This window comes from Drosophila simulans, chromosome 3R (assembly GCF_016746395.2).
Source record: "Drosophila simulans strain w501 chromosome 3R, Prin_Dsim_3.1, whole genome shotgun sequence".
NCBI lineage: Eukaryota > Metazoa > Arthropoda > Insecta > Diptera > Drosophilidae > Drosophila > Drosophila simulans.
In genome coordinates this window covers 64,595-89,876 of record NC_052523.2, presented here as the reverse complement: position 1 = coordinate 89,876, position 25,282 = coordinate 64,595, and the positions used below count along the sequence as shown (strand labels likewise).

Here is a 25,282-nt window from a genome sequence, read left to right as displayed (position 1 = left end):
TGGGTGACTAAATCCGAGCGGAACATCTTTGACGCCCCTCCGCAGCACGGAGTGTTCCTCCAGATGGAGGCGCCTTTCAAAGAAAGCGCCCAACAAGCGCTCAGGAAACCGAGCTTGCAGCAACATGGTTCACCTGCACAGCATGTAGACCGGCGGGTTGCTTACAGCTGATTCCGGAACCGCCTTCCGATGAAACCGAGTACTAACGGCGCCAGTCCCAACCCAGCAGTTTCTATCCGTGACGCCTCCAACTCTGAACCAGAAAAAGGACTTCCGCCGAAACCGAACATACATACATCACATAGCCTCCATATTAGGCAGGTTCTTCGCTGAACATAAGTCCGGAAATAAGACATCAACCCTTTCAAAGGTGCAGACAATAGGAGACGCCGTGGGTGATGACGATAGCGGTAAGCGGCCAATGCCAGACACCTATAGTGCCGTTGGTTGCCAACACTTACGCATAGATATTCTTACAGAAACGCAACACAGGACTCTTCATCGACACTGGGGCCGCCGTTTCTTTTCTAAACGACCGGGACCTAAACAAGCAATTTGTTTCCACCGCTCGAGTCAACGCCAAACTCTTCATTGCCAGAAATCTGTCAGTGAAAACCTGTTTGGTATAGACATCTTTCTGTATTATAAGGCCACCGTTGATTTGAAAGAGCTTTAACTACGGCTGCCGTGGGGAAATCTGACGCTGTATGTCCCATCTACAGAGCAGCGTAATTTACTTTCTTCAACTGCGCCTACTAGTATCATGCCATATAACGACATTCACTTAACGGTCCAATTCACGACCGAGGAGCTGCTACCTGTTGCTCTACTTAACCGTGGAGCTCAATCTCAGTTGTTTCCCAAGGTTTTACTCGGTAGTGCCTAGGTGGACACCTCAAACCATACCAGTGCCCTGCATCCCATGGACGGTTCCACATGGTTCAGAGTTGATTATAGACTTTTGAACGTCGTAACCGCAAAGCACTTACCCCATTCCAAGAGCTGGCAACATCTTGACCACCATGCATGACGCCTGTTGGTACTTCACGACAGAGTGGCCACTGGCTACCCATCGCCATTGCCCGCACACTACATGAGCTAACAGAAGTTAAACGCTCCTTCGTGTGACCACAAACGTTTCACGATACCTTCGACACGCTAAAAGTCAATCTCACGTCGCCACTTGTTCTAAAGCCCCCGGAGGGCTTATTCATCCTTGACACAGACGCATCCAACCATGCAGGTACGGTGGTGAGTCAAAATCAACTCGGCCAAGTGCGAGTACTGGAATATTACAGAAAATTATTTAGTGCGTTCCAACGCAACTACTTTTTAACTCGGAGAAGCTGCTAGCCGTGCTCCTATGAAATTTAATAGAAAACAAATAAAGAAAAAAAAAATGCTACAAACTAAAAAAATTTGAATTCATTACATATGCATCTTAAACTGGTATAAATGGTAATAATAGAAAATTAAAAATCAGTTAAATCTGTTTCAACAGTCGCCTCTAATATGTGTACTTTGAGCATCTTCATTTTGTCTCATCACTTTTTGAGCAAATTTTTGTTGAATAACATAAGTTTGACCACCACATAAGCTTTTAATAGAGTTCGGCGATCGGAAATGATTTGGCCTGCTTAATCACTACTACTTAATGAACTTTCGGAAAAAAAATTAAAATTGAATTATTTAAAATAGTTGATGAACCTAAAACATCGATAGTGTTAAATGTAACGAACAACGTTGAGCTGGTGGTATTCCCTGCCGCTAAACCTGCACGCATTTTAATCCGATTCTACCTCGACAGCGAGTGTCGTGGTGATCTTCTGAGGTTGCAGCATATGGGTGCTCACTAATATCTATACAAATTAACATTTTATGCGTGCTCACTCGACATTAGTGGTAGTTATGCAAAAAGGATTGAAGGATTTATAGGGAGTACACACCCCAAGATGTCAGTGGGCGTGATAATTGCCCACCCTGATATGGCCAACGCCATTTCAAATTTATTCTGCATTGGCCCTTTTTTTACAGTTGGTCTACGGATATGCTCGGGTCAGCATGGAGTTAAAAATTGGTGTTTCTACTCAAACATTATACATGTATTATATTTAATAAGTGTAGATAATAACAATAATTGTAACATAAACTTTAATAATATTCGAATTTATTTTAAATTCTACACCTAGCTTACATAAAAGTTTTAATTCTTGTAATAATTGTGCACTTGTGTGATACCATAAGATACGCAAAAATTAGAAAATTCAAAAGTAAGACTTTCTAGTGTCATTTCAAAAATATTTTAATTTAGTATTCAAATTCAACAGCGAATGCGCACATAAATTAAATTGTTTCTGTTAATTATTTAAAAAAATAATTTTTAGTTTATTATATTTAATATTTATGTCGGTAATAGACTTTTTTTATTTATGCTATTACAAGACTTTTATTGCTTATCTTTAATTTGAAACTGTTACCGATCTCGGTCCCGATTCAGACTGATCTTCTAATCTTAATCTAATACACTCAACCTCGGCCAGAAGCTTTTCTCTACAATTATCTTGCACTTCAAATATGTTTAGGATAAAAGCTTTATACTGAAATTATTTCAAAGCATGTTGAAATTGAAATTTGGCTGACTGGTGTTTACTTAATTTGGTTATTTATCGGGTGGCAAGTGCATGCGACAAATAACAAGGACAAAAGAAATGCTGCTTGGAGATTGGAGTTTGAAAATTTGTGTATTTACTGGGGCTATATTTACTGGTTGAATAACTTGCATAAACGTTGCATTGTGTACCGAACTTAAAACCCACCAACATATTGCTCGACGAAAACGGACACATACGAATTCCTACCTGCATTGGTTCTGGTGGGGGATGTACCTTAGAATTGTTATTTAAATTCCAATTATTATTTTGTCCAAATTTTCCCGTTTGCCGGCTAATTATTATTCTGATATTATTCATTATTTGTTATATTATAATTCTGTCTAAAATCTACTGGATTAATTCTTAAAGTTGTTTCCTTTTTTTTTTTTACATTTATTTATTGGAATTAAACAAGTTTACTTCCACCTATGTGGCAGCCTTACCAGGTTTTACAATAAAATTCTACAGCATAGGCATACCAATATTATACATTACCTTACAAATTAAGCTACTCTAAACATTATTTAATTGACTTGTTTTCCTTAAAAAATAATATTATTATAATCCGATGGGAGATCATGTGGGTGAAATCTTTTAGGCCTTCTTTTTTCTCGGGGATGGATAAGCCTTTCGCCAGGTTGTTGGGGTGGGAACCGGAGTCGGCCGCATATATAACTTTCCGCATGGGTCCTCAATACATTGCCTATCTTTGGAATATTAAGATCGCCGCAATATACTTTCCGTATGGGTCCTCAATACATCGCCTATTTTGGAATATTAAGATCCCTTCTATATCACTGGTTTCTCATGTACCAGGGGGATTTACATAGTGATCTAACGACCTTACTTTGAGCAACTCTTATTTTATTCAGATTAGTTCTGGTCGTAATTCCGTATACTTGCAACGCATACTTCATAATTGGGGTCAGGATGGATTTATACAGGCGAACTTTATTTGCCAATGAGAGTTCATTCCTAAATCCATAATACCTATTTGCAAATTGGGCTCGAAAGTTGTTAGACTGACACTTTTCCAGAGCATTTGGCAAGTCTGGTGGGTTTAGGGAAGAGTGTTTCGGAGATTGAACCGTTCAATACAGAAATAAAAATTCGAGAGCGTTGCTCCTAATTGTTTTATCCGTTCTCTGGGTTATGGCCTTTTCCCATATGTCATAATAGTTTTATTTATGAGTAATGTCATTTTTTTGTTTACTTCATTTTAGAATTCTGTAATGCTTCAGCGTCCCTGTCTAAGGATGTTTAATTCTGATTCGAAATGGATTAGCTTCTATTTCACTTTCTGGGTTTATGCGAACTTTATAACCTCTTCCTCTTGCCCTTGATTGTGGCGCTGGAACGCCCTAGGCTTTTAGATTTGCTCCAACGGAAATCCCCTTGCTGCCAACGGATCTGAGGCTGAGGTATTTCGAAGGTAGAGGGTGCATGTACACATCTTCTAACTGGCTGGAGCCAATCCTATAACTCCAGGTTCTGGTCAAAACCACTAGCGCACGTTTTCGAGAAACTGTCTTTAGCTGCTTAGGATGACGAGCGAGCGCTCAGGTCCAGATTCGGAAGAAGGAAGTATCCTATTTTCGATTCACCATATGATCGATCTTTACAGATGGACTACGGAAAGTTTTTTAGCGTTAACGCTAATGCAAGTCTGTTGCGAAACGTAGTATCGGATACCGTCGTAAATCGTTGCTAGGTGGCACTAATCTACAAGATATCTGGCTACATTGTCCGTTACATAAATAAACACCAATGTTTCGGAAAATTACAAAAACCTCGAAGTTATCAAGCATTTAGTCATCAAGCTAACGGCCACAAAGTAGATATTTAAAAAATCACTGTTTTACCTTCCTGGTTTGGACTGATTTGGACAAAATAGGAATTTTTAAATGGGCGTATGCTTTTTAAAAATCTGAGACAATGCGGAAAGCTAGCCTTGGGTAGAGTTAACAAAATGTGTATTAACCGCATGTATGCCGACACAAAGTCCAGCAAGATCCAGCTGCTCTAGTAGCCATTGTTATATTTCTTTATTATATTTATTTCAAATTCTTATATTAAGTAGTAATAAACCAGTTTTTAATGTGCTAGTATACAACAAAGATTGATTTGAATTGAGCAGTGTCATATCAAAGGCCGATAACCATCTTTATGACCACAATATCGAACGTGAATATATAACAGAACAGTGAAAAACACTTTTAATAACAATTAAATTAAAATAATTAATTAAAAACACATTACAAATTACGCTTTAGGACTCAAGACTTTTCGACTTCTTGTCTTTGCTAAAACCTTTCTTCTGACCGCCGTTTCTGATGCACCAATCCAATCATGCTTAGCGCCCGGTTTTTTTTTTTTTTTTTTTTTTTTTTTCATGGCCTTCGAGTTTTGATTTGAAACGCTGTTTCCAGGTGAACCGCGTGTAATGCAACTGGGATGATTGTGTGATGGTGACGTCGTGAAGCCCATCCTACAGTGTTGGGACTTCCTTCCATTTAAAGAAATATTTCATCTGTTTGACCACTTGCCGTACGAGTACTGAAATTCCTGGGCGAGTCTTGACGCTTCGATTCGACAGAATGAGTTCGCGAGGAAGGTAGTGCCGTTAGCGTATGTTTCCAAAGGAGTTCCCGCTACAATATGACACGGCAGTTCTAAAGTGAACAAGTGAACATTCCCTTGAATGATCTTCCCTCACCACGATAACAAAGCTTCGATTAAGAAATTTGTCAGTCGGGAGTAGTGATTTAAATTTATAAAGTATGCTATCATTCCACTCCCTGGTCAAGAGCTTTCTTAACAGCAAGGAAAACAGCAGTATTGCTTGTAAAACCAAAATGGTGGGCATCCTACACGCTTCTTACTCCCAATATTCTTCTTAAAAATACTCTTTTGAATATTCTTGACTCTTTTTCTATTATCGTTATCACGGCACACTTCCATTGAGAGGGGAAGTGGTTAATACTTAGCATTGAGTTAAATAGAAAAACAAGAAGGTTATTCCCTTGTTGGAAAGAAGTTTATGTGACGGCGATGATGGCGTAAGAAAAGAAATAACTGCCTGTTGCCAGTTACGGTAGTGCAAAACGGGAGCTTGGGGAAAGAATGTTTGGAGACACAGAATCTAGGCAAAAGAGAATTCGAGTGAACAACACGAAGGAAACTAGGAGCTAGATCACTACGTCGAGACGTTCGAGATTGATACACAGGTAGGTGAGGAACATTAAAACAAAGCATAGCTAGGCTTAGAAGCCCTACTACACCGCAAATCGAGACCAGACCCTGGTGTTTGCCTGAAGCGTGCGATTATGTTTGAACAAGCAAGCCCAATCCTAACAAGAAACCGCGTGAGTGTGCAGAATTGTGGCAAAGAAACGGTCTACTGCGTCGGAGCTTGTGTAACGTAAACCAGCTACCGTTTTTCGTCCGTGATTGCCTGGAAAAAGCAGCCGTTGGCTACCAGCAGCTCAGTCGGCACTACAACCAATCCATTGGTGGAAAGGCAGTAGTGTATCAATACAATAGTGGCTTTCACATCCGATGGGAAAGCTCACGATGTTATAGGAAGTGTAATAGGAAATGTTACTGGAAATGGTGCTGATTGAAAAGTCACAGAGTGCTTGGTCGTAACCAGTAGGTCTCTTTCTGAAACCTGGAAATGTCCGCCTGTGTCTAGATAATCGCAATGCTGTGCCGAAAAAGGGATGCATAGACTCCCCATCGCAAAGTTTATCCAAGTAGCAGAGCAAGCTGAGATGGCTGGGTTGACTCAAAGCGTAGAAAAAATCCACGTTTGTATACGGTCGGTGAAATATTTGGTTCCTTAATTGGAAAAGGCGTCATACGAACTTATCCAGAAAATATATCGGCAATGGCCGAGTTCCCGATCCCGGAAAATTATAAACAATTTTGCTTCGTTTGCTGCTCCGCAAACTGATTTGTTTGCACAGTATGACGTATGCAAAGCGTGAGTGGTATGAGTCTTGGCACAAAAAACTGATGAACTGGACGAATATCCGATTACTTTCGTGCATGCAAGGTACACTCAAATTCAAGTACCAAATACGAATGGAGGAGCTGACATTAAAATTACTTAATTTGTGCAAGAACAGAATTTTGACAATGACAATTTTGTCGGTTGATCATAGAGGACAAATCCGGCACGCCTAGTATAGCAGCATAGATGACCAGACTCTTTAGACCTACGCTTTTTAACTGCCTGTAGAGTAATCGATTTGTTGGTCATTGAATACAAGCCATGATAAAAAACTCCAAAATCCTGGTTACAAGGAAATTTGTGTGTATCATTTTTTTCTTTTTGTTTTATATATAGATAGTATAAATCTATATTTTCTAACAATAAGTATATGTTGGCGCATACTTTTGTAATCTAGTGTATGTGCTAGAGTATTTCACAAGAATAGTAATTCCATCATTTTGGGATATCAATGGTATTTCATCATATTGCATTATGTGCTAGAATATTCCACAAGAATAGTAACTTCATCATTTTGGGGAAATCATTGGTATTTCATCGTATTGCATTATTGCATACTGCGTTGCTATTGGCCAGCTGTATTTTTGTAGCTCCCGTTTCAGCGCGGCGACAGCGTGTGGTCGCTGTCGCCGAGTGTGGTTCGAAGGTTAGCACGGAGAAGAAGTGAGTGACACACATTAATTGTTTGTAGACCTTCGGTGTCTTCGAAACTCGCTGCGTGAAATGGAAAGTGATAATTGTGCTCCGACATATACAAATCTTAATCTAGCTTAGTTAACTTTAAGTTAGTGTAAGTATTTGTGATTTATGCCTTAATAAGTTTATTTCTGGGTTGGGAGGTCGTTGCGGTGCAGCCGGCTGTGACTGCATACTCGGATTTGTTTTCTTGCGACGGGATTTGGGTGGGTGGTCAGCTTTTCTAGGTATTTAATTTTCTCCTCAGTTTCTACTTCGATTACTAATTTGATTTTTAGGTCTCTGCGTATGTCTTCGTTCCGAAGGTACCACGGCGCTCCAGTAATAGTTCTCAGATTTGTTGACTGTGCTCACTGAATAATGTCTATGTTACTTCTGAATGCGTTGCATCACAGCTCGGAGACATAAATCCAGATAGGTTTTAAAACGGAGTTTTATAGTAGAGCTTTGAACTCCATAGAGAGCGAGCATTTATAATGTATCGTCTTGGGTTCTATATGTTTGCGCCAAGTGAGCCGCCTGTCCAGATGAACACCCAGATATGTTGCCTCGTCCGCTTGTGGGATGCATATGTTATTCAGGACCAGTAATGAGTATGTTTGTTTGTTTAAGGTAAAGGTAACCTGCTTGCATTTTTGTATATTTATTGAGACTCTTCAGTCGGCAAGCCATCGTTCTACAGATGTTAATTGTCGGAATAGGAGTGCCGTGGCTTTTGTTCGGCATTTGGAGCGTCTGAGTATCGCTGTATTATCAGCTGGATTGTAGTCTGTGCTTGTATTGCATCTTATTGCAAATACTCTGTTGTATAGGCACGACTTCAAAAGCTTATGTGTGTTTTGAAGCAACAGTTCGACGTCTAGAAAAATGACTGTGCAATATTCTCGATGCTCAGAAGCAGTACGAATTTCTGACGTGACTCGATTTGCCTGTTCGATGGTTCCCAGAGGGTCTTCGTAGTGGCATAATTGAAGCTATTGGAGTCTTTCTGTGAGTTCTCCATAAAGGGTGCTGGTGATGGTGGGAGAAAGTTGCTCGATACATGAACGTTGGATGTTTATTTCTTCTTGTTTAAGAGCATTGGCAAGCCTGCGTGTGGCTATTTGTGGCGTCGTTTGTTTAATACTAGCCGTTCGATTTCTCGGTTAGTTCTTGTGTAGTTTGGTTTTGCATACGTCACTGGCTTGCTTGAAGCCTTTGCAGCCAAAACTAGAATATTTTCAAGAATGTCCGTTGACTTGTCTATATTCTCCTTAGTAGATGATGCCGGCGATAGTTCTATGTGTAAACAGAAATACTTTTTATATCAGTTTACCAGTTTGTTTTAAAAATTGATAAATCTGCTAGTGCTTCAGCGGTGACCATGTTTCGTTGGACTTTTTTAGTAATTGCAAAATCGATCTGGGATTTTTCTTGGGTCTGCTGGCCAGTATGTAGGCCTACCCGGGTAGGCCTACAAAGTCTGGCTAGTTTCAAGTCACCCGCTGCGATGAATCTGTCCCCTAGTGTTTTAATAATTTCCATGAATTGATTCTCAGGGATTGGAAAGCGTGGTGGGCAGGCTAGAGTCATTGATCCATTGTTGAGTTGTAAGACCATGGACGTAGATTGTAAGTGGGTTTGGTCGAAATTGTTTAAGTGGTAGTGTTTTATGCGATTTCTGATGAGTATTCTCCATGAGCTTTACCGTCCGGATGATTTCTACCATAGGACAAGTATCCTGGTATATGAATATTGAATTTATTTGTGAGGTGCGTTTCTGATAGTAGCATTACGTCGATGTTTTTTTTCGTTAATGAACTCTTGTGTATGCCGTGAAACGCCATTTGCGTTCCAAAGAGATATCCGTAGGGAAGCCATTATGGGAATTTTGAAGATACAAGAAGTTGTATCAGGATATTTTGGTTTTTCATGAGCTCATGCAAAACATCATAGCTTCGATGCCACTTTGTTGTGTCTGTTGGATATTTGACAACGTATGTTTGGAATGAGCAGTTATTGTCGATGGGGCGGGCAGGAAATTCCAGGAGTAGTGCTTGGGACAGTTAAGGGTGGTTGAAACATCGGTTGTGGAGAGCAGAAATTAACTTTATTGTGTGTTTGTATGTGCTTTCACAATTCATTTGTTTAGGTGGCCTCTGTAGTTTGCAGTATTTTTCCCCGCAGTCACTGCGTTTCTTTACAGACCTATCTTACTTAATTTTGGGGCTGTTAGTGGTAGTATGAGATTCGCTACAGACAACACATATGGACTTAAGGGTGCAGTATGCCTTGGTGTAGCCGTATTTTTGGCAATTAGTACATTGAACTGGATTGAGACGTTTGTGCGGCTCCTCCACGGTGATCCTCCGATGTAGCAAGGACTATAAATTTTATATTTGATGCATTTCTATTTTCTTTAGTGCCTGGACCTCTGGTTCGAGTTCTATTTTAAATAGTAGCTGCGGAAATTTGTTTCTTTGTTTAAAATATTTATAACTGTTCTTGCAGAAAAGTTTCTGACCTTCAGAGCCTCAATTATTTCTGCAGGTGGCACTGTTGCTTCAATGCCCTTAAGTACTACAGGGTGCGGCAGGATAACTTCCTTTTTTAAAATGCACGCCATTCAGTTAGTTAATGTCATAGCGGAGCGCCAGTGGTCCCGTTCATGGGGCTCCTGCAAAGTTTTTGTCCCGACCAGGTTCCATCGCCGTGGCCCTTTGCCACATTTTAATTGGTAGGTGTAGTAGTTTTTACCATCTTAATTTAGTAAATACCTAAATACCTCACTATAGGGTGGTCTGCTTCTGTTTAAATCTGTAGTTTTGTTACATGAATATTTCCTTTTTTAAGCGAGATAATGTGGAATTTGATGTCACCAACTAATGAAACGAGTTTATTTACGAGTGCGTTTGTACTCTATTTTCGTATAAATATAGGGCGTGGGGCCTGGTCTTTTTTGGTTCCCCAACCGTTGTTTCGTTGCATTGTTCGGTCGCAGAATCCGCCTAGATAGCATATCGGTTTGAATTGTTAACTGCAGAGTTTTCATTGCCTTTATTTATTTCGGGTCGACTGATTACCCGCTTTATTGTTTTGCGGGCTGAGTTTTCTCTTGAGTCTGCACAGTCGGAATCGTCTTCTGTTTTAGTTGTGTTGTTTTTCTTTGCGTGTTGCCAATAGTCGGTGTTTCTGAAATACTAACAGCTCGCACACCGATAATTAGTTGAGCCTCTGACGAAGTTGTTGTTGTGGTAGCAGTGACACTTGTTATTTCAGTATTACAGTTTCCCGGAATGTTCGTTTGGTGCTGAATGCAGAGAGGGGTAGGAGAGGCGGTCTCTTCGCTCCACGACTTGTGTGTCGAAGCAGGCAGAGAGGGAGAGCAAGAACGCGGTCTATCGTTCGCAGAGAGCAAAAGTTTTTTTCGAGTTAGTTGAAGGTGAGGGTGCTCGATCATCGATTTGCGGCGAGACAAAAGCAAAGTATGCATTGTTGCGTTGTAAAGAGAGCCGGTACTCGTCTTGTTCACATTGCCGCCGAGTGCGTGAGTCGTTTTGATTCATTGTTGTAAGTCCTAATCTAACAATTGCCATAGCAATATGGAATAATTATTTATTTTAGTAAATAGATCCCGATCGACGCGCAGTCAATGTCGTCAGAATCCCCAGAAGATCTCAATCTGTATCTGCTCTTGAACAAAAATTCGAGAGAGCCTTGAGCCACCTCTAGAGCCACGCCGAAAAAAGCGTGTAACAAAAAATCGTATGGCGTTACGCATCTTGTTATTCTAGTCTTTACCATAACCCAACGAACCTTCTTGTATCAACAAATCAAGAAAGATTTGCTCTCGCGCTCTTGCTCTCCCGCACTTCTAGCCCCGACACAAGCCCCGCCATCTGCAACAACTGGAGCAAAATCGACAGCACGCTCAACTTCGCCGTTGGCTGCACCCGCACACGCTCTTACTGAGTCAGCGAAAACAAAAAAAAAAAGCGCAAGAGTCAACGGTACTGCTGCACAACTAGCAAAACAAAACGCAAATAAACAAGTTGGGTCGGCCTCGCAGACTGGAATGGACCGCTAGATTACAATAACGCGGAAGCTTAGCCCTAAAAAATCCGATACAGAAAACAAGCCGAAAAATATATGCGACAATACTACCTTGATCAACAATGAAGCGCCCGCACATAACAACAGATTCGCTGTGCGAATTTTAGCACAAATAAGAGATTACCACTTCTATGGTAAATATCACCCCGATAGTAGAGTACACGGTGGGACCGGCATTCTGATTAGGAACCGTATGAAGCACCACTTTTACAAAGACTTTGCTGATAAATTCATCTTCAGGCCAAATCTATCAATATACAGCTGGAGGTCAACACTCACCTCGCACGAGCGCCCATATACTGACCCCTCCTGATGCAGACAGAGCCACCACATTTGCCACTCACCTACAAAATGTATTTACGGGAGGTACTAGAGGGTAGAGGGTAGAGGTACTAGGTAGAGGCTACTAGCACATTTGCGCCACCGTCTTCAACCGCAAACTGCCACCAGCAATACACCCCAATTGTGTTTCGTCCAAAAGAAATATCTAACATAATTAAAAGAAAATCTCAGCCCGAAAAAATTCCCGTCTACGACCTTATTACCCCGGAAATGATCATTCTGCAGTTCGCTACCTAACGCAGCTCTTTAATGACATCACAAAACTTTTCTACTTTCCACAACGATGAAAGAGATCGATTATTACAATGATTCCAAAGTCTGGTAAGGACCACACAGTTTCCTCATCCTGCAATAAGTCTACTCTCATGTATATCGAAACTATTTGAAAAAATGCCTGCTAATCCGACTTAATCCACCTGAATCTCTCCCTTCAGCCTGAGAGCCCACAACATAATCCCAGCCCATCAATTTGGCTTACGCGAAAGCCACTGAACCATTGTATATTTTTTCGTAATTTGTATATCGATTTGCCAAAAATTTTTTTGCCACACCTACTCTAACGCCCTTAAACCTTCTTAAATCGGATCTATCTGATAGTCGTGTAACTCAACTATAGCATTCTCTCATATTTTCATTCCTCTTGGTTCCCATGTTTTAAATAATTATACTTTAGAAATGCTCTCTATCATATTGTATGATTTATTTTTTAATATAATTCAGAGAAAAAGTCCCACTCTTTTTCTTCTTCAGTAAAGGTGGGAACTTGTATTTTTGGTAATACTTTTTGTATCATCTATCCCATCCATAACTACTCCATTCTTTACCAATACCCCGTTATTAGTGCCGGTTCTTATTTCGGAAAAATTCATCCTTTCGTTTAGTATGTTTAAAATATTTTTGACGTCAAATTCTAAATCTTCGACTGGTTCGTCAAAAGAGATATAATTTTTGTATCTTTTGTAGAACTCTTTTATTTTACTGTTTGTTCTACTACATAAAAATTCTACTTTATTAGCTCTAAGTAGGGAAACTTCCCGGCGACCCCTCAAGAGTTTTATAGTTTTTTTTTATAGTTTTAAATACTCTCTTAATTGGTCGAAATTTTTGTCGAAAACCCCTGCCAACTAGTTTGGGTCACTTTCAATTTTCTTAGGTTCTATTTTAGTCCCAGAAATATCTTTGTTTAGCTATGAGCTTTTCAATACTGTGCGAATAATAAACCACAAGAAAGTTTGTTTTATTACGACAGTTTTATTTTGCGAAATAGCGATAATTTACGATAGCGACAATGTAAGGTTGGTCTTTTCCGAAACGCGAAAGAAATTGCAACTGCGGGCAGGCAGCCGAAATGCTGCGCCCAAGCTTAGCGTAGGTAGCTAACAACAACAAAGGAATGAGCGCCTACAGATAAATGCACGCGAGAGCAGCGGTTTGCACTATGGCATGCCACTGATAATTTGGCTTAAATATAACAAGTATGAAATAGTCTACTGCACAGTTTTGGCGGCTGCATGACCCAACATCCTCCCCCCGTTGAAGCTTGTGTTCCAACAGAGTCCTCAAGGGGGAGCAGACACAGCTTGTCACTGCCCGTCTTATTACTCCAGACGCGTCCTCAATCTGCAACTCGAGCGACGCCGTCTCTGCCAGGAATCAACTGCATGCTCTCGCCAAAGCCATCTCATTGGGGGTAGATTCTCGTCCTTAACAAGAACGACGTTGTCCACGGCTGCGCCAGGCTTTGGGTGCGCCACTTGGAACGCTGCTGGAGCAACGTCAAGTACTCTTCCTTCCATCGCGACCAAAAATATATGCTGAAGAAAGAGATGCGCTGCCAAGAGTCAAGCCGTTTATAGTTAGGCCCGTTATATCTGGCTCGTCAAACGACGAAGGCGGACCACCATTGAGAAAATGCGCCGGAGTGAGGACATCTAGATCGGCAGGTTCTCTGAAATGGGAACTAAAGTCTGGATAATAACTGCCGAGATTGGCAGTTATTCGGGTGGCGGCCATCAAAGTCCAACGACGAATTCCGGAGGCGACCGCCAACTCTAAGAAGTCCGAATTGATCCAGGAACGCGAGAGCGATGATATGGACTAGACGAGGAAACTCTTCCCAGCGTTTTTAGGGACTGCAGGTCCTCCCATAAATGCGCGCGCTGCACCAACCGCAGATGTTGGAATTTCTCAACGTTGGAGAGGTCCGGATGGCTGTCGATTATGCTCGTGAACACGGAGTAAAATCCGCCCAGTTTGCGTAGCCGCCGCCAAACGTTGCAGCTGCACAGGCGGCAACGGCATCGGACTCGGCCGCGCTGCGTTGAGGACCACTACACTGGTGGGCACAATACCTTCCGCAAGCGTTGAGTGCGGCGCGAAATGCACATTGCGTTTGGCTATTTCCGCGCGCACCAGCCTTGAATTCAACGATGAATTCATAGAAAGACTCGCTCATTTCACTGCCAATTTCGTCGAAGTCCAATTCCTCCATTCTGTATGCAGAACATTGAAGGCACTTTGCAGCTCATCAATCTGCTCCAGCCTCACCGTAAGAGTGAATTCGTCGTATCCGCTTAGCGTCTCTAATAGACAGCGACGTTGTAGCCTCTGCAACCTGCTGAACAGCGCATTGGTTTGCGCTTAAAAAGGTCACCCTGTTTTTTTCACCTTCAGCGGGCATAGCAACAAATCGCCTTTGATTCGGTTCAGCGGGAAGATGACACAAAATAGATGCCGAAAATGCAAGCGGGGTCAATGCACGCAACGATATATGTAGCAATGTATGTATATATGCAATGCTAGCTAGCTTAAACACAGCCACTATCACCGAAATCTCCACTCACTTGTCCAACCGATTGCGATTTAATGTATTTATATTATTTATAACAGGGATAAGTGCATAATTAATGCATGCAAATTAACAAAATCACGTCGGGGTCACCAAATGCTTTAGCTTTTTCAATACTGTCGAATAAAAACCACAAGAAAGTTTTTTATTACGACATTTATTTTGCGAAATAGCGATAATTACGATAGCGACAATGGTAAGGTTGTCTTTCCGAAACGCGAAGAAATGCAACTGCGGGCAGCAGCCGAGAATGCTGCGCCCAAGCTTAGCGTAGGTAGCTAACAACAACAAAGGAATGAGCGCCGTACAGATAAATGCACGCGAGAGCAGCGGTTTGCACTATGGGCATGCTACTGATAATTTGGCTTAAATATTAACAAGTATGAAATTAGTCTACTGCACAGTTTTGGCGGCTGCATGACCCAACAATCTTTAAGGCTCGAATATTTACTCTTTAAGGTTTCAATTACTTTAAAAATTTCTGAAAACATTTTTTGGTTGATATAGTCACTAGTTATTTCACCAGATTAAATCACTCTTATTTATCTTGTTAGGCTTGCCAGTGCTAGGACCTTAATTATTGTTTCAGATAGCATATTGATATAAATTCAATTTGTCCACTAAATATATTAAAAGCTAACTTATCTGCTGCTTCCGTTGGAGGTGGTTACAGATGATCTTCCTTGCTCCTTCGATGTTGCCTTGAATTTGATATTGGTGTTGAACTAAAAATGTAACTTGCTAGTTGTTTTGTTGTTGCTGCTTCAATGTCGTTTGCGAGATATTCATCTCTTAGAATTTCGGCCTCTTGCTTTTCTTTTATTAATTTTAAACTCGTTTTATTTGGGTTTTGGAGTTTTTGTGTTTCACTTTTGAACTTTTTATTTATTGAACACCGCCGCACCGAACAGTTTCTGGCCTTCGTAACGCCAACGTCACGCAACAACCGTGTATTAACTAAGAAATTTGTTTATTATTTTGTCATCCAGAATTGTACTTGTAATTTTTTTTATTTTCTTCACTTTTTTGCCGCCTTTAGCTGATTGAGCGCTCGCAACAAATCAGACTCTTAGGTTCTCGATTAAAATCTTTGAGTTTCTTACGCAAAAAAAGCAAAAAACCACAATTTTAGCAATCTCTGAGTTTTTTACTACTGGTGCGAAAAAACTGCAGAGAATTTCGAAAAACAAAACAACCGACATGTTAGCAGCCTGTGGCTAATCATGCGCTCGCAACAAATTAGACTTTAACGTGCTTGTGTTCTGACTGCAGAGTTGGTTCAAAGGACCAAAATGTTAGAACGATCTAAATAAGATGTTTTTGTTGTTGTTATTTTTAATTTACGGTGTGAGGCAACCAATATTCTTTGTCACGTTCATATGTGAACACATGGTTTTGGCGAGATGCAAGTCTACACTGTCGTGCAGACGGACGTCTTGTGTTAACGCTGCGCGAATTTTCGTTGTTTACGGAGTTGGTTCGGTCGGTACTTGCGGAAAACTTACAAAACCACACGGTGGAGTTGTGCCATAGATTTGCGCGTTACTTAGGCGAGTGAAATGACCGTGCGTTGCATGTAAAAGGCCATACTTTAAGTTGGCCATTTCTGCTGATAAAAACAGCTGATAGCGCGGGCAACTTTTCGCAATGGGTGATCGTGGGAGTGATCTGATCTCTCAACGGTGAGATCAGTGTTGAGTTTCGACCGTAGAGCGCGTAATTCGAACTTAAATTAAAATCTTAAAATTTGATTTGATATTGGTTCCTTTGGTGCGTACCATTCTTTAAGAATAGGAAAAAGGCACAAAGGTCGCGGACATACCAAAAATCGTCCCCTTAGGCCATCTTAGAGTTGATGGATAGCGCAATGGTGGCAGTCCCCCAATCTCAACGACCCGTATAGGTGGCGTATAGGCTTTCGAGATCCCCTACTATTGGACGAAACCCGACTCAGGGAGACAGAATCGCGGTTCCCGCGGTGGCTTGCGCCGTTGACTAGCGACATCAGTGCTGCTGTAGAGGTGGAGAACTTTGCTCCTGCAGTTGGACCACGATTACCGTACCATCGCAAAAGGCTGGTCCCCAGCTGGATCCCCATTGGTCTTCGGACCTGACCACGGCACTCCAGAACGAGGACCTTAAATGCATCCTCGTAAGGATGACTGGCAAGATAAACATCCTGCTATCCGGTTTTGAGACCCAGTGGCATGTCACAAGAGAGACCAAGGTTGTAGTATCTGAACTCGTAGCTCTTAACAACAGGACGATAGAGCTGAACGAAGGGACCACCAACGAGCACCGTGATGAGCAGTGCTACCCAGTCGGATGTCCAAAAGCCTAGCAAGAAGGCGCAGGTGCCAAAGGGGCAAGTGCCCAAAGCTCAGGCGCCCAAGCCGAGCAACCATACTACTGGTAGCAACGGTGCAGGAAATCCGACAACCAAACAAGTCCAAGCAAGGCAGCTATGCATCTGTCGCCAAGACAGAATCTGCACGGCTGAAGATTGGGCCAAGGTGAAGCCTATGCGCCTGCAAAGCCAAAGCCACTGATCGTGAAGAAGACGGGCGAGGCTTCGTACGCAGAGATGCTCCGGAAACCAAGATCGGACCCAAGCCTTAGCAAACTGGGCAGACACGTACGCAAAATACGGAGAACTCAGCAAGGTGAGCTGCTGCTCGAAGTAGAGCGAATAGCCTCGGAAAGCGTTTCCAAGTTTAAGAACGATCTAGAAGCGACGTTCAACGCTAACTGAATTGTCCATGACGTCGTAAAGCTGAGCGACCACGCTCAGATATCCTTTAGTATTTCTCCGGAGGGCACGTCTTGGAGACGGCAGAGAAGAACAGCCGGGCAAGCATGGGACACCAGGAAGATCGATGAGGACATGCTGGCATACCAAATCGATTCCCTGGTAGCACCAAATGGAAATGCAGAGAGTATGGCGGCTGATCTATTGCTATCCAGCAATACCGCTCTAGCTGGTGATAGATGGCTAGGAGGCAGAAAGGAATACTGCGCAACTCAGACTCTGGAAGTAAAGAACGCCTTCAACAACGCTAGATGGCCCGTTATCCTCGGAGCCATGAACAGTATGTTGGTCCCGGAGTACCTGAGGATGGTCGTTGGCAGCTACTTTAGGGACCGTGTCCTCTGGTACCATACGGAAGCTGGCCCAAAAAGTAGAGTAGTAGTAGAGAGTAGAGCGGCACTGCTTTGCTGACGATGTGGCAATAAAAGCAGTCGCCAAATCAATTGCAGACTTGCAAGAAAAATGTAACGCCACGATTGAGCTGCTGGTTCGAGAAAGCCGGGCTAGCAATCACGGCAGAAAAAAAGTGGAAACTATGCTGGTCTCGGTCAATGGGACGCAGGTGACCTCACAAGAGTCCCTTAAGTACCTAGGTGTCATGATAAACCACAGACTAAGGACCACGCGAGTTACACCAGGAAGAAGGCAGCAATCACAGCTTCTTCTTTGGCTAAACTCATGCACATCGTCGGTGGACCAAGATACCCAACCAGGAAACTGCTTGAGGCGGTAGCAAAGGCTTCGCTGCTATACGCTGCATTTCGCCACTAGTAGAGGATCATACCTGAAAGGAGCGCGCTCGGTTGTAAGGTCCATGGCCCTCATTAGAAGATGCAGGACTATATCCGAAGACGCGGCAATATCTCTGCCAATCGATCTGGAGATCAAGGCTCTCTGCGTAATGCGGGTTGGCACATCCCGGTTACCCGCGAGTTGCTGCTGGGTGAGTTGCAGAGAAGTTGTTAAACGTCGCAACGGGGAGGTGGTCTTATCCTCCCTGAGTTGGCGGTATGGGCACAGTGCCAAAACAAATGTATGGACTACCACCTAACCCAATTTCTTACGGACCATGGCTGATTACAGGCCTATCTACTCCGGTTCCGCCACGCAGAGTCAGCCCAATGCCTGTTCTGCGTCGATTTTTGGCGAACAGGGAGGCATGGGCCCAGCTCCCACACAGCTTAATATAATGAAACGAGTCCGGCTGACTTCTGGCTTCACATCGTGCTCATCGAAGTCATACCTTGACTGTCAGTCCCGGTGAGCGAGTAAGGACTGAGCACAGGGAGGTTTTTGATTTAGTACGTTGGCATAATTCCACTAGGGCGTATGAATCGTGCTTGCCACCTACCGTAGTTCGTATAATAAAAAAAAAACTTGGCTTGACTCTTGTTAGCTGGGAGAAGTCCAACGAGGGCTTGTGCAATTCTTGAAGAATTTTATGGAAGCAGTTTTTAGACATCGATACCATAATTTGAAATAGGTTGTCAACTTAAGCATCACGTACCGACAGTCTTTCGTTGGATTCCAAAATTATTTGCTGATGATGGGTCCAGTCTAGAGAGTGCTATAGTTATAAATATCATCAAGGATTAGATCATTAGTCGACAAAAAATTCGTTCAAGCCACACAAATCAGAGGGACCTAACATATTTGCTTTGCGATTCTTTAAGCCATGACGAACTGTTTCTTTGGTTTTCCCTAATTTCTTCTCCTGACTTATTTTCCAGAACGTAGAAAGAGTGTAGTTCAGAAAAGTAGAGATGTAGTGCAGGCTTGATGATAATTTCGAAAAATCTAAAAATCTTTTCTAAATCTAACTGTTTTCGATTATGTACCCTAGAAACTCTAACCTGCTCTTTAAGATCTGACACTCGCAACGATCAGTTAACCTGTTCTGTTCAGCCACCACCAGCATTTTTTCAGCTTTTCCAAACCTTCTTCTACGACTTTACTCGGAATTATAATATCGTTCATATAGACTATCAAGTCATGGGATTTAATACGTTATCTTAGAACTACCATTATAAATCTTGTGAACACCGCTGGTGAATTTGATATGACAAAGGGCATGTACAAAACTTGTACTGTCCTTTTTTGTGTAACAAATGAGGTATACTTTTGGGAGTTAGCCTCTACCGAAACATGGAAATAAGTCCAATGTTGTGAAAATTGTCCCTCCTTGTAATTTCTCAATTACGCCATCCATCTGAACTATCGATATTCAATTTGCGATAGTGCAGCACAAAAGTTTCTTTCCATTCATTTTCGCCACAAGTACGATAGGTGAAGTGTATACGATGAACCTCTGCCGATGACACCCTTAAACCAAATTCGTCAAAATCTCCTGCATGTTTATTATCAAACTTAACTATAGTTCTAGAAAATAACTTTAGAATACTATATGAAATATCAAGGTAATGCTTATCAAATATAACAGTTTAAATCAAATCTTCCACTCGGCCAAAGAAATAATACAGTTTAACTCCAAGAAATGTTAATTTAAATTTGAATCTGTTGTTTTTCGCAATATTCCCTGAACAAATGTGATGTGAAAGCTGCACCACGGTCTGACACACTCCTGAATGGGTTACCAAAATTTACCGCCTGTCTCTCTAAGCAATAAAGTACCTCCTCTAGCCCCGTGTTTCTTTCCATCGGTCCTACGTGATCTATATGATAAGTGACGAGTGGTTTGTCTCCCTTATCAATTGTATTGAGATATCCCTCCTGCCTACCTGCTTTGAGTTTACTAAAATTCACTCAACACATTGGAATGAGATAAGATTTCTCCACCAGATCCTGTGTCTTCTTCGTCGAAAAATAGCCTTGCCCATGAGCAGTCTGAATGATTTCACTTTCTATTTGATATTGAATGACGATTAGTTCTCTGCATGGATCCTGGAACAACATCTCATTTATTATGTAGCTTCTAAGCTTCTGCCTTGATCCAATCATCTGCCAACTGAGCTTCCCTTAGTTAATGCATTCCGCTTTCTGTCAAAACAAAACATTCCACTCGACTGAGAGCGTATACATGCCTCTCTACATGCCTGATCTTTATTCCTGATCGATGTTCGATTTCGTAGTCATAGTTTGTAAAAACATTGCCCACCTAGCTACTCGCAACGGAACTTCTTTCGTCTTCATCATCATTGCAAACGCATTACAATCCGTGACGATATTAAACAGTGTTCCCATACACACGCCATTTTGTCAGAGCTGCAATGACTGCTAGAACTTCCTGTTCGTATGAGTGATATTTTCCTCACACGGCTTCGTTTTTTGACTCATGTACATGACGGTATGTAAATGGCTGTCTTCTCTATCCTTTTACAACATGTATCTCCGTCCGAATGTATCTCCGCAGGCAACTTCGGATCAACTTCAAAACTGGTTTACTGATTAAAGCTGTTTTCAACTGTTTGAATGCAACCTTCTGCAACTCTCTATTCAAATTTGACGACTTTCCTCAATATGTCTGACAAATGTTGTAATATTGTATCACGAGGAGCAACTACATCAGAATTCAAAGCATTTCCGTGGTCTTTAAACCATACATTTTGATGCAGTCATCTGCAACTTTGACAACTTCACCTCAAATCAAGGACATTTATGCGGACATTTATTGACAGTTGTTCTTTGAAAATTAACAAAATCCGCTTGGAATGCTGGATTGTAAACGCTATAGACTTACCTTGTCGTATCATACACCCCTGTATGTCGTATGTTCACATAAGCACAAACTGGAAAACGGTTAAAGGGATCATTACCTGTTGAACGGCAGCTTCCACAACAACCACACAAAAAAAGGGGCGGCGGAAACTCTTGTGGAGCAATCAACACAAACATACAAATTAGAGGAGAGGGTCTTAAAGTCTTATTTCGTCGTCTTTATTTTCATGGCAATGCTTTCAATTAATATCGACGGGGTTCATTATCTGTCGACCAAAGCATTTCTCGCACAATCGAAGAGAATAGTTTCATGGCGATCCTCCAAATGTTTTGGATGAAAAGGGTCAGCCGACTCCTAAAGCGAGCTACCAGGACGTACCGACTACAAAAGCGCGCTACCAAGACGAACAAAGTGGAAGAAACGAACACTAGAGTGGGCGCAACTGTCCTCATTCATGACGATAATCTTGCGCCTTACATGAAGATCGGGCTAATCGATAGCGAACAATTATCCGAGTGGGCCACAATTAACCAGAAATGTTTTATGCTGTCGACCTGTTGGTAAAACTTATTACACCTACTATTAACCTCGTTGTTTTTGAAATGTTTAATTGACTCTGTTATCCTTGTGTTCATATTTAGTAAGCTTCTCTGTGTTAATAAAGTCAGTCCGTTATGGACTTTGTCAAGCAGAACACAGAACCAACATGTTGTTATAAGGATTTACACCGTCCAGACTGATTTCTCATCCACCCCAAAAGAAGATGTGTGCCCTAAACAACTATAATCGTAATAATATTGGGTTGCCCAAGAAGCAATTGCGGATTTTTTAAAAGAAAGTAAATGCATTTTTCATAAAACTTAGAATGAACTTTAATCAAATATATAATTGCCATTTTGTTCGATAACCTTTTGCCATCTTCCTGGCAAATTTAGTATTCCCCGCTCATAGAACTTCTGGCCTTTATATGCAAAAAAACTGAACCAAGTGCGATTTTATAGCTTCATCATTGCCGAAAGTTTTACCATGTAAGTAGTTCTGCAAAGATCGTAATAAATGGTAGTCTGATGGGGCAAGGTCAAAAGGTTCCAGGCAAGCTCACTCAGTTTTTGGCGAGTGACCAAAGATATGTGCGGTCTAGCGTTGTCCTGGTGGAATATGACACCTTTACGATTGACCAATTCTGGTCGCTTCTCCTTGATGGCCAAAACCAATTTTGACACTGTCTTTCTTTTAAGGCTTCATCACCATACACATCTCGTAACTTTTTAGCAACCTGCTCCGCATTCTTTCCTTTACGGAAATAATAAAGTAAAATATGACGAAAATGCTTCTTTGTGGGCTCCATATTAAAATTGACGCCAAACAAACAAATGTAAACAAAATTTCGCGCACTTTTTTTCTAAAGCAAGCTAAAAGTAACAACTGATAACTGACAATGTATGTATTTTCTTTCGGCATAAACATATTAAAACATATTCTGTTTTTAACTTCAAAGCGAACTGTCTTGTTAAATGTGAGTGGGAGCGCGGAATAAAACAAGTCGCTTGCCAGTTTTGATTTTGTGTCTTTGTACAGTGATCCGAAACGAAACAAGATAAAATGCTATAGTCAAGTTTCCCGACTATCAGATACACTTTTCTCAGCTAGTGTGAATGAGAACGCAAAATTTCATATTTTTTTTGGGATATCGATAGATATTGAGGAATAAAATGAGAAAAAATGCAAAAAATTGTTTCAAAGTGTGGGCGTGACCGGTTCGGCAGCTGTAGTTCGTTAGAGTGGGCGTGGCAAAAAGTTTATTGACAAATCGATAGAATAGAAATTTAAAAGACTAATACGCTGTGTATAGTACGCTGGTTTTAGCGGCCGAACAAGTGATGAACTAGCTAAGGTCGAAAATCTTAAATACTGTTGTGATGATTGCCTAATGTTTGTGATCGAGATGAAATCGTGTATGCGCGAAACGTAAGGTGGCTTAAAAGAACTGATATGTAGTTTTGGCGTAGGAAGAGATTGTTTTCGACGATTTGATGACCATCATTCCACGCTACATTCGCAGTTTAGTAGCGTTTAGGTATATACGAATCTCCAAAGCGCAAGAAAGCCGCTGATTGTAGGCTGCCTAAGGCTGACGGCAGAGTGCGCGCGGGATCCGAAGCGATGCGATAATATTGGGTGAGAGCGAGGGATCAACCACCGCATGTATTTTTAAGCGCAATTGTCAGAGTCAGAGAGAAAGCGAGAGAGCCGTTTGCAACCGGCTTTGTCGCTTCAAGTCGCTCAGAGCGTACGAATGTTTGTTGTATTCGTTTATTTTCAAAACACACGTCTTTTTGTAATTCATCGTTATATAAAATATAATCAAAAGTACAAATATATATTCGCGCATAGTTAAAGAACTGTTTTGAGTGGCTTCTTAAGTCATTATATAAATTATTGAATTTTTTTGCTCATAGCGTCTCGCTTCGCTTCTCGCGCGCACTCTGCCTTCAGCCTAATGGGAACACCCCGCAGCCACTGGCATGGGATCTACAGGACTCAACAGCTGATTAGCCGTTAATCACAGCAAATCCTCAAATGTTGCTAAGATCGGCAGCTAAAAACGGTTCGGAGCAATCCGATCAATCCGTTGTGAAGTGAGTCCAACTTGGGATTGCTAGAGATTCCGATGTATTTGTACTGGTTTCTTAATCGGTTTACCACCAAAAATAAATATTGCACAAGTTGGCCTTTCAGAAATACAGTGCCAGTACGGCAGTGTCAAACCCCCTCACGTGGATCCACTGAAGAAACAAATTTTCGTTTTTCGGCTTTCCCCTGATTAAATATCATCTGACATATTGTCTTATATACAAGGCAAAACAAAAGCCGATAATATTAAAGCGGAAGATTATGAAAAAAAACTTGAATAATTGTTTAAAAGTGTGGGCATGCATGGCTAATTTGTAGGTGAAAGGAGGGCCGCGGACACCGTGTTTATGGAGGTTCTATTTAACGCGTCCCGTTACTCAGAATTTATATGTGGAAAGCTGTAATTTCCTATAAATCTGTTTACGTAACGTGCTCTTATATTCCGCCGCCGTCTACTGAATTCCCAGAATATCTAAATCATTTGTCCGCTATTCAATCCGTCTCAAATAGATGGTCTGATAGGGGCCCATTGGTAGTTCTAGGTGATTTGAATATACCAGGCTTAATGTGGTCCCCAGAAGAAAAATCGAATATCCCTTTTCCCTATATACATGACTTTCCTGACGGTCTGTTCGATTTATCGTTATCGCAAGTTAATTATACTCGAAGCTATATTCGTCGATTTTTTTCTATGTCTTGGAACAATTCCTGAAAGTATGTTTCGTCCAGAGTAGCATCTCTTACTCAACTTCAAGATTCATATTATCCCACTTTCAAAGAAAACAATCGACAATTCCTGTTAGCACAGGATACGAGACAGTTTTTTAATTTCGTTAGCACTAAGCGCAAAACAATTTCTCTCCCTCTTGTTTTTGTTTGTTGTTTTTTGATAATACTACGAAAACATCGGATCAGGCAAAAACCGATCCATTTGCCAAGTTTTTTCAAATACCGTATTCTAAGTTACCTCATACCCAGCAGCTATACTCTTACGCGGTATCAAAGTCGAATTTAATGTTTTGTCCCAATCTAAAATCTCACTGTTTTACGATCTTCATCATGTTAAGCCTGTCCGGAAGGAGTCCTTTGTAATTCCTCTTCATAAAAATGGTAGCAAATTGGATTCAAGCAATTACAGAGGAATCTCTAAATTGTCGGCTATCCCAAATCTTTTCGGAAATGTTATCACTTTGCAGCACCTTTGTAGGTCAATTATATAACCATGTCAGCACGGTTTTATGAAAAGCAGCTTAACAACTACTAACCTTTTGGAGCTAACTTCCTTTTTAATACAGTGTTTCTAACAGATTTCACCCACACTGACTTTAGTAAAGCATTTGACTCTGTTAATAATTCCCTTCTAGAAGGGGAACTTTATTTATTACATTTCCCTGTTGATCTTTTGAATAGCAATTTAAATTATTTGAATGGCGAACGCAAAGAGTCCTCTTAAAAATTTATTTTTCTTGTATTCTTCGAGTTATACCGTTTTACACTACGATGAACGTGTAAAAAACAA

The 25,282-nt window shown here is 41.3% G+C and overlaps 1 long non-coding RNA gene and 1 pseudogene across 1 annotated transcript; both read left to right on the top strand.

The window, feature by feature from the left end:
- LOC120285039 overlaps nucleotides 1–25,282 on the top strand; it is a 74,706-nt pseudogene that overhangs the window by 13,824 nt on the left and 35,600 nt on the right.
- Nucleotides 228–1,418, top strand: LOC120285068. The gene is made up of 2 exons (XR_005544330.1): nucleotides 228–410; nucleotides 480–1,418. It is a non-coding gene; the product is annotated as an uncharacterized LOC120285068 (long non-coding RNA).